Consider the following 14904-nt stretch of genomic DNA (forward strand, 5'->3'; position numbering starts at 1 on the left):
CACTTTCCCCAGGACACTTTTCTAAGGCCCCATCATTAAATCAGGTTCTTCTGTACTTTTCCTTTGTAGCATGTATCACATTTATCATTTGCATATTTATATGATTACTGATTTAATGTATGTCTTCAAACATTAAACTGATTTAATGTATGTCTTCCAACAGGGTAGTCACCCCTGCTTGTATGTTTTCCATTGATTCCCTGTGCTCAGTATAGTATTGGCTCTGTTAAATATCAAGGAAATGGTTGTAGTAGAATAAATGAGTGGTTAATATGAACACACCTGATCCTCCCAATTGGCTTCTGTGGGTCATGCAGAGGTTTCCACAGAGGGAAGGAAGAGTCTCTCTTTCATTCATTTATTAATTTTTTTATAATTAACTTTTTAAAAGAAACTTAGGTTACATATATTTTACCAAAAATATAAGGGATTCCCATATGCCCCACTTCCTCCCCCTCCCACACTTTCCCACATTAACAACATCCTTCATTAGTGTGGTACATTTGTTACAATGGATAAACTCATCTTGAAGCATTGCTACTAACCAGGGACTACAGTTTACAGTTTACACTTTGTCCCACACAATTTTGTAATTATGACAAAATATACAATGGTTTGTATCTGTCACTGCAATGTCATGTGGGACAAATCCAATGTCCCTAAATGCCCCTATATTACACCTGTTCTTCCCTTTCCCATCCCTCTGAACCTGCAGCAGCCACTGCCTTTACATCAATGATAAGAGTTCTTCCATTGCTAGAATAATAATAAGTTTATAGTAGAATAATAATAAGTCTACTTTAGTCCATTGTTCATTCCCCAACCTTGAGGATTTTGGGATGGTGATTCCCATTCTGCTCCTAATGGAGAGGGGGCTTAGATCCCATGGGGCAGATGGATGGAGCTATCCTGCTTGCAGTTGCAGACACTCTCTGTTCCTAGCAATGGGCACTGTCCATCTCCTTGTTAGTTGTCCTGTGTAAGTCCAATGAACTGGAGAGTAGGTGTTGCAACTCTCCTGAAATTCAGGGCTCAGCTGGCACATGGATGGATGAAAGATTTAAGTCTCTGGGACATATTTTTATTTTTAAAGCCAGTATTATAATTACTGAGCACAAAGCAGATGCTAGACACCATGCTAGACCATGGGGGTAGAATTGAGGATAAGACAGAAGTGAACTGAGCCTTCACAGGGACTACAGTCTATATGGGAAGGCAGACAAGTAAATATACTATTACAATCCAGTACATTGTGGGGAACCTATGATATTCTGGGTGTGGGTGCATCATGAATCTCTTTTGAGAATAAATCAAACACTACTCTCTCTTTCTCTCGCTCATATACACACAAACATAGTCACACAGAATTTCAAATGTAGTTTCAGGGACCTAGGGATATCAGATTAAGAACTCTTGCTATAGACACTGTAAAATAAAACAGATTTTACTCATATTTGCAGTTATATTATTTTGTGTTTATTTAGGATGATTAGGGAATGTTCTTATTTGATGAGGAGATTAAAAAAAATAACTTGTTAAATATTACATGTTTATATAATAATAATAATGGAAAAGCGAGAGCTCATGCCTGAAGAGTCAGCATCTACAAAGGGTCACAAAGTTCAAAAAATATTCGCAGTGTCAGGACACAGTGGCTAAGGTTTTTTACTTTTGGACATGTTTGCATTTCAGATCATGCAAATCAAATTTACCCTTGACTTTTCTGCATGTATTCCACACAAGTATTATTTAAAGTGAATAAAAGGCAGACCTGTTGTAAAATTGTCCAACAATGCTACAGCTTAATTGTTTCACGTCAACTGACTATCCCACTCTGAGAATAAAACAGTGAGGAACTCCTAATAACAGTGGGGTAAGAAGCATGAATTTTATTCTAAATGTGAAGTTTTTGAAGGGTTTTAAGTGGGAGAGTGACATAATCATATTAACGTTTTAAAGAACTCATTCCAGCTGATGGGTGAAGACTAGTGTATTAGTCAGCCAAAGGGGTGTTGATGCAAAATACCAGAAATCTGTTGACTTTTTAAAGGGTATTTATTTGGGGTAGAAGTTTATAATTACCAGACCATAAAATGTCAATTTCTTCCCTCACCAAAATCTGTTGCCACATGTTGGAGCAAGATGGCTGCTGACATCTGCAAGAGTTCAGCCTTCCTCTTCCTCTTAAGGCTCCATGGTCCCAGCTCCTTCCTTTCTCTGCTGTAGGTGAGCATAAGGTTTGTCTCTCTCCCTGGGGCTCATTTCTCTCCAGGCTCCTCTGCTTTGCTCTCTCCACAAAGCCAGTTATAAACTATAAGGTGAATGGCTTGTCTTTCTTCCCAGGGCTCTACCATATCTAATGGAGCCTTCTTTCTTTCCTCACATATCTGCTTCTCTGTGCATTTACTTCCCAGGGCTTCAGCATTAAAACTCCAACAACACCTCTGCCTTCTCATTTTCTCTGTGAGTCCCCTCCCACTAAGGGGGCAGGGACTCAACATCCTACTCACATGGCCCAATCAAAGCCTTAATTATAATTTAATCAAGTAAGAGTGAAACCTCTAAATTCAATACAATCTAATGTACCCAGAGGAACAGACCAATTTACAAACATAATCTAATATCTATTTTTGGAATTCATAAATAATACCAAACTGCTATAACTAGATAGGAACTTAAGAACGAAACAAGGAAGGTAATGTCATCAACGTGATGGTCCCCTGAAAAACTTTTCCAGAGATTCAGTGATTAAAAGGACAAATCCTCCTTATTTAGAACTCTGGAGGATGGTAGAGACTGGAGAAGGACTCAATAAATGATGAATCAAAGAAAAAGGAAAATCACAGTTAGGAAACTTCCATCTGGACCTACTAGTCTACTCCCTCTCCCTCAGTCAGTCCAACCTGGGAATTGTGCAGCCTAGGAATTGAATAGAGGCAGTGTCCCAGATCCATCTCACCTCCTACCAGGGACAGCAGAGATAGAACCACACATACTGAGGCACAGGGACTTAAGTGAACAGAGACCCAGGGCAGAACATAAGCCACTGAGGAGGCATGCATACAAAATGGTCCCCAGCAGAGAGAGAGAGAGAGAGAGAGAGCAGTAAAAGTGCAGGTGGGAGTGCTGCAGTCACTCAATCTTGTTTCTGTTGTCTAGGCCATCGAAATGCAAAATGGACTAATGGACTTCTCTGGACTGACCCACCCTAATGGATTGACCCCAGCTAGCTCCCTGGGGCAGGATACACTAATGGGGAAAAATCTGGAGGCAGAAAACCCTCAATAGAGAGAAAGAGAGAAAAAAAGAGGGTGGTGGTGGTAAATTGAGCTGCTGTTCCAGAAGTGAAAAGAGTAAGGAAAATGGGGCACTGAATGAGGGAGAGAATTTAAACAAATCATAGGAGCTAGGGAGAAAATTGCACACAAAACAAACAGAACAGATCAAGATTCCCAGAGAAGGAACAGAGGAAAAGAAATTTTCTCCTGGAGGTAAAACAATTATACAAAAAGTGTGGTCTTAAAAATTGTACCAAATATCCAGGGCAAGAGTCAGTTGAGGCAGATTTGAAAATATTTGATCAAACATGGGGTACTCTACAGATCCAGAATAAGTTGGGCCATGCATCAAAGAAGAGCCTTAACACAAAACCAATCAATAACAAAACCCTAGACAAGAGGAAGAAACTGACCTCAGAGTTAAGTCATCAAGATAATCATACACATAGACATCAGCAAAAAGTTACATGCTATACAAAGAAACAGGAAGATATGGCTCAGTCAAGGGAACAAATCAAAACTCCAGAGGAGACACAGAATTTGGAACAACTAATCAAAGAAGTTCAAACATTTCCTAAATCAATTCAAGGAAATTAAAGAAAATATGCATGAAGAGATAAAAGAATATTAATAAGACAATGTGTGAGCAAAAAAGAAGAATTTGAAAGAATAAAAAGAAACACAACAAATTATGGTGAGGAAAGGCGCAATAGTTAAGATTAATATTCACTAGCAGCATACAATAGCAGATTTGAACAGGCAGAAGAAAGAATCAGTAAACTAGAAGATAGGACAATAAAAATCATACAGTCAAAAGAACATAGAGAGAAAGAAATAGAAAAGTTTGAGCACTGTCTCAGGGATTTGAGTGACAGCTTGAAACACAAACACATTGTGGCAATTTGAGATTATTTTATGAATCCTAAAAATAGAAAGATTATATTTGTAACTTAATCTATTTCTCTGGGTGTACTCTTTAATTGCATTAAATTTATTTAAGGGGCCTTTGATTAGAGTATTTGATAAGAGTGCTTTAGGGATTTTGATCGGATGTGTCAGTGAGTCATAACTCACTCAGGAACTCAGGTTGAGTTCCTGCCCCCTTGCTGGGTCTGATATAAACGGACTCACATGGAAAAGACACAAGAAAAATGAGAATTACCATATTGGCTTCTGTCATGTGAGAAAAAAGATTCCAGCTTTGCTCACAGCTGAGCTGCAAGGAGAGAAGTCCTAAGAGACAAGCCCTGTACCAGGTGAGAGAGGACTACAGGATAGTTTAAACATGAAGCCCCCAGAACCTGGCCCATGGAGCTGCTCAAGAGAAGATGAGCCTTATGCTTGATATCTTGCAGCTGAAATCAGAACAGCTGAGTCTGAAAGAGGGGTTGCCTGGCAGAGGTTGCCTGCCATTTTGCTTCAAAACCTGGGAGCTGATTATGGTGAGAAAGCATCTCTGTTGATGCCTTGATATGGACATTTCATGGCCTTGGAACTATAAGCTTTTACCCCAAATAAATTCCCATTATAAAAGCCAACAGATTTCTAATACTTTGTATTGGCAGCTCTTTGGTAAACTAAAACACACATGCATCATGGGAGTCCCAGAGGAGAAGAAAAGGGAAAAGGGGCAGAAAGAATATTTGAGGAAATAATGACTGAAAATTTCCCAACTCTTAGGAAAGACATATGTGTACATATATATGCCCAAGAAGTGCAACATACTCCAAACAGAATAAATCCTAATAGACCTATTCTGGGACACATACTAATCAAATATCAAATGCCACAGATAAAGAGAGAGAGTTCCAAAAGAAGCAAGAGAAAAATGATTTGTCACATAGAAGGAATCCTCAATAAGACTAAGAGCTGATTTTGCATCAGAAACCACGGAAGCGAGTGGTTATGATGTATTTAAAGTAATGACAAGAGGAAAACTGCCAGCCAAGCATTCCTTATCCAGCAATTGTTCTTCAAAAATGAGGGAGAATTTAAAATATTCACAGATAAAGAGAGCTCTGTAGTTTGAAAGGAAAAGACAGGAGAAAGTGACTTGGAGTAATATGAAGAGGTGAAGATTATCAGTAAGGGTAACTAAAAGGGTAAATGCAAAACCCAATAGTACTGTATATTCAGAATAAAACTCTACTCTTTAATTCCTATAAAAGTCAGAATACAATTGAACAAGAAGGCATAATTCCTGATAATGGACATGCAAAATATAAAGTGGTAAAGCGGAACAAAAACAACATAAAGAGGGAAAGCAGAGTGATATGGGAGCAAAGAATGTGTACCCTATTGAAGTTAGGTTGATATTTTTTCCAATTAGTGGGTTATAGATGTAGGTTGTGTAATATAAACCCCTGGGTAATAACAAAGGAAATACTTAAAAAATATACAGAGACAGAAATGAGGAAGGAATCAATGAGATAAATCAGAAAAGATCAACTATACAGAAAAGGAGGTTTCAATAAAGAAAAGAGACAAAAAATTCCCATGGCATATGTGGCAGTTTCATATTATTTATGAATCCTCAAAAAAGAGAAAAGTTATGTTTGTAAACTGGTCTATGCTTCTGGGTATAGTACCCTTTGATTGTTAAAAACAAGAGTTTTAAGTTTACTTGATAAAAGATTAGGGCTTTGATTCTACCATTTTAGCAGGGCATGACTCAAGGTTTGGAAATGGATGGTGGTGATGGTAGCACATTATTGTGAGTGTAATTAACAGTACTGAATTATGTAACATGGAATGTGGTTAAAAGGGGAAACATCAAGTAATATATATGACTAGAATAAAAATTAAAAGATAAAGCACAGAACTTTACAACACAGTGAATCCTATTATAGACAATGGAGTACAGTTTATAGTTATAAATATGAATGTTATTTCATGAATTATAACCAATGAATGACACTAATGTAAGATGTTAATAATAAGGTGGCATATGAAAAAAGACACCTAATGTAAACTATGGACGATAGTTAATAATACTATTTTAATAATAATTTTTCATAAATTAACAAAAGTAACTATTATTTAAAAATTAGTACAATTACAAAAAAGTCCTATCATCAATTGTAACAAATGTTCCAAACCAATGCAAGGTGTTGGTGATGGGGTAGTATATGGGAATCCTGTATTTTATGCATGATTGGTCTGTAAACCCAGAACTTCTCTAAAATAAAAAAAAGAAGTAAGAAGACTACTGAAGAAGCTACTGCCATTGCCAGGTTGGGACCAAGCGGGACTGGTGGAGACCAGAGGCAAGTGACTAAAATAATGAAAGGATTTTAAATCATGTCATATTTGCCTTTTAAAAATTAAGAGGAGGTTTAGATATTTTGATTGGGAATATGAGAGATGCTCTCAAATATATGACAGGCTGTCTGTAAAAGACAGATTAAAATGCTTCTGAGTTCCAAAAGGCAGAGCCGGGGATGGAAACCAGCAGGGTAAAAGATTTGTACACAGAATCAAGAAACATTTTCTCTCAGAACTGATCAAAGATGGAAGGGGCTTCCTGGGGTGTGAGTGAGCTCCTATATCTGAGTGTTCAGGCAGGGGCTGGAGGATCTGTTGGAGAAGATGTGGAGAGTCTTGGAAGGTGCTGTGAGACCAGGTGCTGTGTAGACTCCACTCTGAGATCCACCGATTCTGGGAACTTAAAAAGTATGGCAGTACTGGAAGCTCAGAACATTGTTTCTTAATCTTTTGAGAGGTACAGGCACTGGATTAGAGAAAACTGGCTTGAAATTCTGTCCATACTTGCTAATTTCATGAGTGTAGGCAAGGTTTTAAATCTCTCTGTGCCTCATTTACTCATCTACTAAAGGAGGATAGCATTACCTAGAGTTGTCATAAATGTAAGAAATACAAGAGTTAATCTGTGCAAAATTCCCCACATTGTGCAGGCAGGATTTTAACATATGGGAACTATATTCAGAATAGTATCTAAACTCTTTCTTGTGCAAGCAAATGGAGTTTATTCATTATATGAGAGAAATTGGTAGTATGAATCACAGTAATTGAAGAGTTAACTGGCAAAGGGAAAAGCTCCCTGATTGAACTGATGGAGTCCTGAGGGACGAAACGGGGTCCCTGTTATGGGACGAGCAGGGTCCCTGTTGCGGGACGAGTGGGGTCCCGTTGTGGGATGAGAGGGGTCCCTGGCGTGGGGAAGAAAGCCTCGGACGGCCGCTGAGGCTTCCCTCGGGGGCTCCGAAGGCGTGGAGGGCACAAGTCTGGTTTATTGCGGAAGGGGATGCAGATTTATAGGATTGGGGAGTGGTGTGGCGGGTTCTGATTGGCTAGGGCAAATGCTGTTTCCATATAAGGCAATGTTCTGGCATTGGGCTAGTGATTGGCCAGTAGAGTATGTGCTAACTCTTGATAGGCTGAAGCTGTTGCTGGGCAAACAGCGTACTAAGAGATTAGGTTTAAGGGAGGGGGGAGGGGAAGTGAGAGCTGGGCTAGGCGGGAGATAGGAAGGGGGAGGGCAGCGCCGGCCAGCCGTTAGCAGCAAAGGCCTAGTCAGGCGTGGCCACCTTGTCTAGGCCCAGTGGGCAGAGGCGGTGTCACCTCTTGCCGCACTGTTTGCCACTGAGGCAAGCTGGGTGCCCCTCCTCCCACATCGAGTCCTAACTCCAGGATATTAATTTTTTCGCCCTCTGGTTTGCTTCATCTTAAAAGATAACCATTTACATGGGTTTTTAAAAGAGTTGGAGAAATTAGCAACAGTGCAGAGGCGATGAGGTATGGAGTTGGGAGCTCTCTCCAGATCAGTGCTGGAAAGAGGAAGGAACAATTGAGCCTCTTCGATGAGTGCACTTCTTCATGTGGATATTGGTGGGGGTCAAATTAGTCTTCAAATAAACATGATTCATGTCTTAGAGGAAAAGCTGCAAAGCTTCCTATGAAAATTGAATAGTAAATCAGTTCATTATACTGTAGTTATTGATGTTGCAATCTGCTCCCAATGAATGCAATTACAGATCCATTTAGGAAAGAGTATAATAGGGGATTTTGTTTTCTTTCACTTGCCTTTTAGGGGCTTCAGTGACATTTTACAAATGAGACCTTTGCTCTTCCAACACCTTGGGTCCTATTAGTTTCCATATTGGCAGCACCTGTCAGAGGCCTGGCACACTGATGGTTCTTGCTAATTTGTGTTGACTGATTAGAAATGTCCTCTCTATGCAGTCTCTGTTGAGCTTTTGCCACCCATTAGGGGGGTATTCAGAAAGTGGTTATAAGGTTACCTGTATGTGTGCAACCATTATATTAATACATGCCCCCTGACCCCAGTAGCTAGGGTTCTCAACTAGAGCCAATCTTGACATATTGTCTCCATATCTCTTTATATTTACAGTAAATAACCCATTCACATGAATGCAGTATTGTGCACAACCTGCTTATGCATGACATGTTCCTGTGGTCCCCGAGATTCCTGGAAAGCCCTAAAGCTAAGGAGGGCAGACAACAAGTACCCCCACATTCTTTAGAGAGTGCCAGGGAGCGGGCAGACCAGTTTTCCTGGGCTTCTAAGGTAATCTTGTGATTATCAACCTCTCCTCCCTGCCCCCTACATATACCAAACATTCAATATAAAATGAGTTGTGACATTCAAAGGGAGTGATGTGGCATTCTCACCTCTTAGGCAAGGAAAGGGTCCAACCCTCATAGAGTTTAGGGGGTGGATACTTCAAAGAGGAGAGGCTGGCATTGCACTCCCTAACCAGATGCTAGCTGAGCTGCGAAACATGGCAGTCAGTCCAGCTGACTTGCCAGGGAGCAGGTGAGAAAGTTTTTGGAGAGCTTGACTCATGTACTCTGAGTTTTCTTGTTTTTTTTTTTTTTTGGGGGGGGGGTTGTTCTTGAATGTGGAAAATGGGCCTAATTACAGCCTAGGGAAATCTGGTAAAGACTGCAGTGGCAGGGGGAGAAAAAGGAGGTAGGGGCAGCATCTGGCCTGCGTTTCCCTTCCTACGGAGGTGGCCAGGCTTAAGCCAGGTTGAAGGAATCTTCCCAGGAGGGCAGCACACATGGCAAGTGGATGCAACTGTGGGCGGAACCCTGAGAAGCAGGAGCTAAGCGGTGGTCCCAAGAGAGCAACTGGAGAGCACTTTCCCACCACCAGGAGCTGATCAGTGTAGCGGTTTCCACACAAACACGTGTCCCACATGAGCCGATATTTGAGTGGGGATAACAGACTGAGCCACCTGGTATCAGTCAGGGGGCAAATAGACCGGTGGCTGTTTAAAGAATAAAGTAACTTTGCCCCTTCCTCTGACTTTTGTTCCTTCTTCTAATCTCTTCTCCATGTGTTGATCCTGGAAGAGCCAGAATAGAGGGGAGAAAATGGAGGAACAGGTCATGCTTAACCTGACTACAAGTCCCCAAGGTGTGATTGTGGAATGTGGGAAGTGGAGGCAGGCAGTGGGCAGGAAGGAGAAGGAAGACGCTTGAAATTAGATATGAGGTCCAAGTTTTGTTTTGGATCAGACAAGACGTTATAGTGTCTTATAGCCAGTCTTTATAACTGAAAGGAAATTGTTTTTTAAATCAAAGGGACTGGAAGGCCATGGGATCTGCCCAGGATGTAATCCAAAGGTGGAGAAAGGAGATTCATCAAAACATGCCAGAAGTGGTGAATGGAGACAAATAAAATTGCTCTTGTTTATGCCCTCACTGAGTTCAGACTATTCCTGAAACTGCTTCCACATACAATGTAGATTTTACTTAAGAATTCATGGGTGCGATGGAGGAAGAATTTACACCACACACAGTTGATTGCCTTAAGCATCCCCATTAGACATGGCTTTCCTTTCTGAATCTCCTGTAGCGCTGCAGAGTTAGTGGTCCTGCTCTCCCTTATGGTGCTCCTTTTCTCTTCTCTAGAAACAAAGCAGCCCCCTTCTTGGAAGGGACTTTAGTGGTATCATTTGTGAAGGTGCGACAGTTTGAAGTTCTTTTATGAGTCCCAAAAAGAAAAAGATTGTGTTTTTGAACTAATCTATTCCTGTGGGTATAAGACTGTTTTGATTGGACTACATCAATGAGGCATGAGCCAGCTTGGGTCTCTGCCCTCTTGCTGAGACTGATATAAACAGAGACAGAAACACACACACACAAAGGAAGCTGCCATATTGCATTGATCTTGCCGTGTGAGAGAGGACTCCAGGTTCGCCTACAGCTGCAGAAAGGCAGAGAAGACCTGAGACTAAGAGTGGAGGCCTGGAAAGAGACAAGCCCTATGCCTGGTTGCCCACAGCTGAACAACAGGAGATGGAAGATTCTGGAGGGGAAGGCAGGGGCTTCAGCAAAGATCAGTGGCCATCTTTGAGAAAGCAAGGTCTGCTGATACCTTAATTTAGACATTTCATGGCCTCAGAGCTGTAAGCTTTTACCCAAAATAAAATTCCCATTAATAAAAGCCAACCAACGTCTGCTATTTTGCCTTGGCAGCCCTTTAGCAAACTTAGACAAAAGGACATGGCACTGAGGTGAGCACGCATGGGATGGCGATGTTTATACTCACACATCCTAAACATCCTTTTTCCCAAGAATAAAGTCTATAGCGGGAAGTGGACTTGGCCCAATGGATAGGGCATCTGCCTACCACATGGGAGGTCCGTGGTTCAAACCCTGGGACTCCTGTGTGGAGCTGGCCCATGCGCAGTGCTGATGCGTGCAAGGAGTGCCGTGTCATGAAGGGGTGTCCCCGCACAGGGGAGCCCCACGCACAAGGAGTATGCCCCGTAAGGAGAGCCGCCCAGTGTGAAAGAAAGTGCAGCCTGCCCAAGAATGGAGCTGCACATACGGAGAGCTGACACAAGATGACACAACAAAAAGAAACACAGATTCCAGTGCCTCTGATAAGGATAGAAGTGGCCACAGAAGAACACACAGCGAATGGACACAGAGAGCAGACACCTAGGGGGTAAGGGAGAGAAATAAAAAAAAGTCTATAGCTAGTTTTATAGGGTGAGTTTAAGCTAGTAGAGCTCACTTTGATTTAAGTTAAAAAAAAAGCAGGTATTGTGCTCAGAAAAGAAATCAGTGGCAAATTCTTTAAGGTAATACTGATATTTTACTGAACAATTCTGGGGGGTATCTTGGGAATTTGACATGAAAGGCTTGCAGTTATGTTGAATGTGTGCTTTCTACATCCTCTTTCCAGTCTAATATCCTATCTTGGGACATTGTCTCTATTTAATTTAAAATTGCTGAGCTCTTAAATTATTGTTCCATGGTTTTATTAAATAATTTTGAGCTCTTGCTACTCTAGAATAGTTCATTGGGAGGGTATTAATGGACAAAAATGACAGTGATGGGTCTTTTTGTGGAAATTGCAATAGATAGTAAGTGATCGGATGGGGTGAAAAGAATCCTTTTAGATGACCTTTCCATGGTAATATGGCAGGATTGTGGTAAAAGCCAAAGAGTGGTAGCATTTAATATTTTAAAATTCTGATAGCCTTTTGACAATCTTTTCTTCTACAGTCTATCTGTGCAACCTTTGAAGGCAGGGACATTTAATGCACCAACAATCCTGTTGGTTGTATCTCCAAAATCCATTTTCAATCTATTATCTTCTCTTTACCTCTATTAGAACCACTTTAGTCTGGGCACCAAAGTTCTCTCTTTGCTTCTAATTTGCCTTTCTTCTATCCATTTTCCACACAGTAGCTGATGTGATCTTTTTTTAAAAGAAGATTTATTTATTTATTCGCCCCCCCCCCCCGCCCTTCCCCACCTTCTGTCCTGCTGTTTTTGCTGTCTGTGTTGTCTTCTCATTTTCTCTCATCTAGGATTCACTGGGATTCAATCCTGGAGACCTCTGATGGTGAGAGAGGTTCCCTGTCAATTGTGCCACCTCAGTTCCTGGTTTCTGCTGCACTTCACCTTGACTCTTGCCTTGTCTCTCTTCTGATGCATCATCATCTTGCTGTGTGACTCACTTGCGCAGGGTCACTTGGATCACCATGTGGGCACTCGTGTGGGGCACTAGCTTGCTGCGCGGGCATGCTTTCTCTTCTTTTTTCACCAGGAGGCCCCAGGGATCGAACCCAGGTCATCCCATATGGTAGGCAGAAGCTCTTTCACTTGAGCCACTTCCACTTCCCTGATGTGACCTTAAAAATCTGGATCTTCTAAATCTGGAGAGAAGCAAACCAAATGTGAGTGTTTATTTTTTCCATCTTCTCCCTGAGGGGAGGTGGTGACCTTGGTGGAGGAGAAATGAGTTGAGCAAGAAAATACAGAAATCACCAATAGGGCTGAGTCCCTGTCATTGAATTAAGGCATGCACAGCTCTACACAGAAGAGGGGAAAGAATCCCAAGGCTGAAGGCATTCCCTCTCCCACACACAGTAATGGAATATACCACCTACTTGGTGTAATGAACCTGGGCATAGGAAATCTAACAAAAACCCAGAAGAGAGAACAGAGATAGACATTCTAATGAAGACTGCAGACCTTCCAGCAGAACTCTCCTTCCTCCTCACTCCCATCCCAGTCATTCCTGTTAGACACAAAACACCCAGTCCTCCAAGGGTAGACTAGGGAGAACAACACATTGGTCTTGGGTACCAAGGGGAAAGAACCAAGAAGTCACCAGAGTAACAGTTCAGTAAATAGAAGTTCCCACAGAACTTCTCCCAGGGCAACAAATTATCATGCCTGGACATAAAAAGGATGAAAAAAATGGCAAAGCAAGGACAGACACACTTTAAAGCACATTTAAATACCTTTAAAAAGAGAAGAGAATATTGCATGTGTATTGGATGATTTAAGTGTCCTATCCTTTTCTAGTCATGTGTGTTCTGTCCACACCTCCTTTGCTGTGTTGATAATGGCCAGCACCAGTCACTTATGTCCATGTACAGAAGGTCTGGGTACCTGAGAGTTTCTGTTCCTACCACCCTGATCTCCCAACACAGTTAACCCATGACTGCTGGCTGTGGGAGAATGAACATCCAGCTTTCTTGCCTTACATAGAGAGAACTCTGTGGCATCACTTCTACTACAGAGCTCTCCTGTGGGATCAAGCTGAGTCTGTGAATTTGCCTGGGCACCAGTGTGGAGCCGTGGTGGTTTGAAGGCATGTGTACCCCAGAAAAATAAGAGAAAAAAAAATGAAGTGCAGCAGAAACCAGGAGGGTATGGTAGCTTGATATTGCTTATGAATTCCCAAAACAGATATTTTTGGAATATGTTTGTAAACTGCTCTGTCCTTATGGGAATATTAGATTATATTGGACTCAGAGATTTCACTTTTACTTGATTAAATAATGATGAAGGCTTTAATTGGGCCATGTCAGTAGGATGTTGTATCCCCACCCCCTTGGTGGCAAGGACCCACAGAAAAAACAACAAGGCACAGGAGTTAGTTGGAGTTTTGATCCTGGAGCCAGGGAAGTAAACACACAGAGAAACAGATACATGAGGAAGGAGAAAAGGCTCCATTAAACAGGTGGAGGCCTCAGGAAGAGAGAGGAGCTATTCACCTGATAGTCTACAGTTGGCCTTGTGGAGAAAGCAGAGCCCCTGAGCTTGAAGAGAAACAAGCCCCAGGAAGAGAGGAACCCAGGAAGCCTGAACCTTTGCAGATGTTGGCAGCCATCTTGCTCCAACACCTGGCAACAGACTTTGGTGAGGGAAGTAACTTATGCTTTATGGCCTGTTAACTGTAAGCTTCTACCCCAAATAAGTACCCTTTATAAAAATTAACTGATTTTTGGTATTTTTTATCAGCATCTCTTTGGCTGACTAATAGAGAAGGATTGTCAAAGAATTTGCAGCCATCTTTAATCTGTCACAATATGTAGTGTAGATTGCATAATAGAAGCTGAAGCTCTGGTGACAGGGAGTGGCTTCAGCACTTACTACCTGCACAACAGGCACATTGCTTATTATAATCATAAGTCTTGATTTCCTTGTCTGAGCATTATGCTTTATAATGCAAAAAGAATTCCCCTCTGCTTCTCATTCTTGAATTATATTACAAAAACCTTGAAAGGCATCAGATTCCAGAAAAGAGACAGGGAAGAAAGCCAAATTGCTATATAATGTATTGAAAAATCATTGTGTTCTTTATCCCAGGCTAATTATTTCATGCATGTTCCCAATTTAATCCTCACCATACTTGGACAGGTACTGATTATCTCCATTTTTAAAATGAGAAACCTCTGAGTTTCTGAGACATTAAAATGAGTTTAATATCATACAGTTAGCAAATGGTAGAGGTAGAATTGTTCCAGCCAGAAATATTTTCTTGACTCCAAGTTCTATTTGTGCAAGTGCTACTTCTCCCGAAGACTTGTTTTTCATGATGCAGATAAGGGAGTATTATAAGCTAACAATTAATTGTCTGACTGGTTAGGGAAGGTATGATAAGATTGAAGGCTTTTTTTCTCCTGATACTTTGATATATTGTAACTATGTTTTAATGATTCATGTATATCTTTTTTTTTCTCTCCCCTTCCCTCTCCCCAGTTGTCTCTTCTCTGTGTCCATTTGCTGCGTGTTTTTCTTTGTCCACTTCTGTTGTCAGAGGCAAAGGAATCTGTGTTTCTTTTTGTTGTGTCATCTTGCTGTGTCAGCTCTCTGTGTGTGTGGCGCC

This window comes from Dasypus novemcinctus, chromosome 3 (genome assembly GCF_030445035.2).
Source record: "Dasypus novemcinctus isolate mDasNov1 chromosome 3, mDasNov1.1.hap2, whole genome shotgun sequence".
Taxonomy (NCBI): Eukaryota; Metazoa; Chordata; class Mammalia; order Cingulata; family Dasypodidae; genus Dasypus; species Dasypus novemcinctus.